Source organism: Lepidochelys olivacea (genome assembly GCF_965140295.1).
Source record: "Lepidochelys olivacea isolate rLepOli2 genome assembly, chromosome: 1".
Lineage (NCBI taxonomy): Eukaryota > Metazoa > Chordata > Testudines > Cheloniidae > Lepidochelys > Lepidochelys olivacea.
Genome location: NC_140411.1, coordinates 128,101,305 through 128,107,304, shown reverse-complemented (window position 1 = coordinate 128,107,304; position 6,000 = coordinate 128,101,305).

Here is a 6,000-nt window from a genome sequence, read left to right as displayed (position 1 = left end):
ATCAGTTTTCTGACTGAGCTGTGATGGGTTCAAGATGCATAATTCAGATCCAGATCCAGATTTCAGACATATCAAATTTTGATCCAATGTTTTGGTTCAACTCACTATATAGATATTGGCATTTGCAACATTCATATTCAGGCTTGGGTTTGAATCCTGAAGTTCAGATTTGTTGATATCTGGGTGGGGGAGGTTGTTTGAGGTGAATTTGCAATTATTTTATTGTTTTTATTCCTCTACTGCCTATTATCCCTATTCTGCCACCTTTACACCCATTGAGCAGTACCTTACTCCCTAATAGTCATGATGGGGAGAGTAGAGTAAAGAGGCCTATGTATGAAAAGCAATAACTGAAGTTTATTGTAGATCAGCACACTGCTACCTAGTGTGAAATACTGTGTCTTTACACCCTCTTGTGGTCAAAACACCCTAACAGAAACAAGTTAAAATAATCCATTCAGTAACAGTTCTAAAAGCAAAAAGAAAAGCAGTACTTGTGGCGCCTTAAAGACTAACAAATTTATTTGAGCGTAAGCTTTCGTGAGCTACAGCTCACTTCATCGGATGCATGCAGTGGTTTCCATACTCCTTTTCTTTTTGTGGATACAGACTAACATGGCTGCTACTCTGAAACCAGTTTTAAAAGCATCATTCCGTTTTTAGCCATAGAATACATGAAAGATTGGAGGCAGTTGCTGAAAAAAGAGTCTTAATAAAAAGCAAAGATGAGGCCATATTTTTTATTTAAAGAGGGTGATGAGATACAAAAGAACTTAAAGACCCAGCCTTTAATGGCACTCCACACAAGCAGAGGTGTCCATGCCAACCAATCCCAATCTCGTAGTGGGCTTTACCACATAAAATTCAATTTATTACTGCATTAAAACATTTACTGTTGATTCTTATCCATATACTGTAGTATGCATACAAAAAACACAGTATACCTCAGATAATTGAGAATTGCTTATTTCATTCTTACAGTGTCCTCATTGAAATCCTCTGTTATAAATACATAACCTATTACTGTCCATTATAAGGAAACGGAGAAAGTAGGTTTCAACCACAACAAGGCTTTTTCGAGGCACATTGCTTCTAACCAGAACAATGACTTTTCTTGTGGTTCAACAAGTATTCCACACATTATGCCTCAGTCCTACAAGCCATTGAAGTCAGTTGTCTCTACAGAGGGGTAAGGATCTGCCCATGCTGAACAGCTTGCAGAAAGGAGACCTTCATGTTTGCATTAAAAAGCTTAATTTCATTTGGAGATTGGACACAGTTCCATAATTTATCACACTGATACGACCATTACACGTGCTGTGTGCATGATGTACAATATATATGAATTAAAACAGATCATTTTATACATAGAATAGGATTTCACCCACCTTTTGTCTGTTTTTTCTTAGTTTTTCATGCAGGGATTAGGTGTAGCAGCTGCCATCCTGGTTGGGGCCTATGGGCATTACCACCGCATATATAGTTAATAATAATACTTCCTTCTAAGCAGTCAGGAGGTTTGGCAGTCTGGAACAATTCCAGTAATCTAAGGGTTAAAAGAAGTTACTGTTGTGACTTAAAGCAACAAATGGATAGAAATTCACACACAAATGTAATCCCAGATACTGTTCATTTTGTTATCCACACTCCAGTACACCAAACTGTTTGGATAACATGGGCTTGGGTAATATTAAATATTTATTCAAACACACTCTACATTTTAAACAAATTATCTAAACACTTCGTATCTATTGGCACAATTAATATTTGCCTACTTGCGGCTTCTAACACTGTTTCCACTACGACAGCCTGTTTTTAATTGTCATTTTTTATAATAATAAATGTAAAGGAACTCTCCCAAATGCTTTATAACTCCCCCACAAGAAACTTCATTTAGGTTTGGGGTTGCTAGGTGCAAAGCTCGCTGGTGCATACGCTCAAAAGCCAGGAGATCAGTAGGAAAGTCATTCAACATCCCATCTACACTCCGCTCATCTATGCCCTAAGACCAGGGCTGCCCTCTGTTGAATGCTGGTGGCTTGTCAGAGGAAGCAGTTGCCTCTGTAGCACAGCTGCAAACTCCAGTGGTGAAATTCTGACCTCAGTAAAGTCAATGGCAAAACTTCCATTTACTTCAATGGGGGGTGGGGGGAAGATTTCATCCCAGGTCTCTGAGAATTTGGGCTTCAACTCCCGTCTTCCTCCACTGTCCTTATTATCCAGGACTAGAACAGGATAGGAGTGGGCACTGAAAGGGGGAGAGTTGTAGCCCATGTTGCTAGAGATTAAGAGTTTGTAGCTCCAGTACAGAGACAAGCTGTCCTCTTAACATTGGGAAAGGGAAGGAATTGATGGTTCTGAGCAGTTCCATCCGCTTTTCTTCCTAGTGATCAGTTAGGTTATGAAGGGCAAGAGGGAAACTCTTGCTTTATGTGGTTAACTGTAACGTTCCAAAAATGTCTGGGTTGTGGTGTGTGGATGTGTGAAGTTTGGAATGTGTAGGGATCTCTGGTTCTTTCCCCAGTTAGACTAAAATAACTGGCCATCAGAGCAAAATTTCAAATGTATTTTCTCTGCTAAAGTCAGTACATATTTTTCTTTAAAACTTACGAGGAAAATTCAGTTACTATGCCAAGTTTCGAGACTACATTCAATAATTAAAGTGTGAAACAAAACATTTTTAGTTCTGTTTCAGGTTCAAATCTCAACACAACCATAACTATGAAGTCACTACTTAGGCTCTCATAATAAGTGAAAGCTGAAAGAGACAATGTGTGAATTTTTGAGATATTTTCTTGTGCCTTAGTATGTATATATTTTGAGGGGGTAGAAGATGTGAATCTTCATATTACATGTTGGGTCTTATCCTAAAGCAGTGATTATTTCCCACAGTGGAGATAGCAACAAAGTTCAATTCAATTTACATTTAAGAAAACAGATCTACTTTATTGAATAAAAACCTCACAAAGGGGGGAAATCAGACATTAAAATCTGATGTCCTCACTGTGGGGGAAAGAATTAAATCTGAAATTTCATGAACTGACGGGTCATTAACCTTGAGAGAGAGCCCAGAGAGCTCTTTGAACATAGTGAAATGAGAGACACAAGAACTACAGTACTTAACAATTTTTATAAAGCTACAGATTCCATAGTGTATTCCCCAGCCCACAGCATGATGTACAAGCAAGTGAGAATTCCAAAAGAATTTCAATATGGTATTCTACTTTAAAAATTCTGGCTACATATCTCACCAAAAGCAGCAGATGTTTTTTCCCTCTGGGGTCAGAAAAGGTACAGTATGTACATGAACAGAGAGACTGAGAATGAGATTGACAGAGCAATACTTAGACTTCCTAATAAGTTCTGTGTAGACTGTTAAAATTGTGCTTGTTTTGTCTGTGTCTATATGGAAAATTTTCAACACTTTTCCCACCATTGGCCTTGGAGTGGGGTTACGGGGATGGAAACACAGGCACTCAATCTACACTAGCACTTCTACCATTGCTATTGCCCGCGGAGCTGCACTGATGCTTGACAAATTGTGGAAAAAGTACTATAGACAAAGGGGCAAGATTGGCATATCACCAGTGATTTGGCGTACCTAAGGAGCCCTATTTTTAAAATTTGGGTGCTCAACAATTTTTGAAAATCAGACACCCTTAAACCATCAAGATGGGAACTCAATCAGTAATTACTTGTGGGAAAAGAATAGATCAAGGCCTTTAATCTGGCTAGAATGATTTTTTAGGTTTTATAGTTTGCAGGTCCATGTTGCCCTTTCTGCCTATCCATTTCTTTGAGTGACAAGAATTAAACTGCATCCCAGGGCTCTGAATTCTGAACTCATGAAGTGTAGCTTGTTGTCATCACTGAGTATTTCCACTGAAATATTGAACATAGCTTTTAGGCTACTGTTTTCCAAGGATTTTAATGTAAATGTGTGAGTGTGGTACGTAGTTCTTTTAATTGTGTCCTCTGAGTTCTGCCTGTCTTATACATTTCTATCTTGTGTTTTTTGTCCTGCACTATGACTGGCCACCACAACATTGTTTAGGATCTCTCCCAACATTTTGTGGGGCCCAGATGACAGCATGCCTCAGTGGCCGTGGGGCTATGGTACATTTGTTTATAGGTGAAAACAAGTCCTCCTTCAGTGGATAGTATTAATGACTTGGGTACGGGATGTCAAAGTCTTTAGGCCACCCATTTCAAATAACTTTTGACATAGCTTTCAGCTGTATATCAACACTGATGACCATTTTAATCAGTTCTAGCTTCTGTGGTGAGACTGGCAGGCAACCCCAAACCAAGCCCATATCGGCTCTTATATTGCCCTAGGGATCAGAGTAGTCTCTAGGCCCCTTAATAAGGTATATGTTTATCACTAAGAACATATTTAAATCTTAGACATATGAATAGTCTTTGGCATCTGAGTCTCTTATCTAGCTCTTTTCCATTGTTTAGTGGTACCAGTGGCTTGTGGACTGTCACACCGTATAATTATCAAGAGGATGCAAATATTTTGTGAAATTCTTGTATACTCATATGCTTACCAGATAGTCTCTTCCTTGCTCTATATGAACATATTTGGTCCCAGAATCTGTAAGCTGTCTAAAGCAATATGCTGTGGGCTTTCAATCACCCCCATGTAGCTGGAGTTGCACCCCACTGAGACCATAGCTACTGGTATCTGCAGAAACAGCTGTAGTCTTGGAAACACATACTGGGGATAAGGTCAATAAGTGCTTTAGCACTTCAAACACATGCTAATGTACTTTATCCCAGACCCACAAAGAGGCTGATTTAAGTAGTTTTAAAGAATCTGCATTCTGAGTACAGATTTTGCCTCCAGAAATGGTCACACCAAGAATCTGCTTTGATTCTGATATATTTTTAAGAAGGGAGAATCCTGCTGTTGCTTTGAATTCTTCTGGATCTGTCTTCACTCCTTCTTTATTGATTATATGCCCTACAAAAACTAGTTGGGTTTGGCAGTTTGAATTTGTCTGTGTAATTTTAGCTTCAACTGCCTGCAGAACTCCCACTTCTTTTTTCTTTCTTTTTTATTTTCCATACATGAAATAGGATAGACATTTTAAAGGGGTGTGTGTGTGTGTGTGTGTGTGTGTGTGTGTGTGTGTCCGAGCATGCATGTGTTTTTGTATATATATGCCATAAACTTCCACTCACTCCACTGTAAAAGACGGAGAGTGAGATGGGCTCTGTTCTCAGCTATGTTGGTTCTGCAGTGCAAATAGGATTAAAAATACAGCTACTAAAGGCAGCAGATTAAATAGAATAGCATGAAACCTCCAAGAGGTGAAGTAATTAACGTTTATGTTAAACAGGAATTGTACTGCGCACAAAGTGTTCAGGAACACTTAGGACGGAAGAATCCAGTGCACCGCTACAGACTAGGGGCCGAATGGCTCGGCAGCAGTTCTGCGGAAAAGGACCTAGGGGTGACAGTGGATGAGAAGCTGGATATGAGTCAGCAGTGTGCCCTTGTTGCCAAGAAGGCCAATGGCATTTTGTGATGTATAAGTAGGGGCATAGCGAGCAGATCGAGGGACGTGATCGTTCCCCTCTATTCGACATTGGTGAGGCCTCATCTGGAGTACTGTGTCCAGTTTTGGGCCCCACACTACAAGAAGGATGTGGATAAATTGGAGAGAGTCCAGTGAAGGGCAACAAAAATGATTAGGGGTCTAGAACACATGACTTATGAGGAGAGGCTGAGGGAGCTGGGATTGTTTAGCCTGCAGAAGAGAAGAATGAGGGGGGATTTGATAGCTGCTTTCAACTACCTGAAAGGGGGTTCCAAAGAGGATGGCTCTAGATTGTTCTCAATGGTAGCAGATGACAGAACGAGGAGTAATGGTCTCAAGTTGCAGTGGGGGAGGTTTAGATTGGATATTAGGAAAAACTTTTTCACTAGGAGGGTGGTGACACACTGGAATGCGTTACCTAGGGAGGTGGTAGAATCTCCTTCCTTAGAGG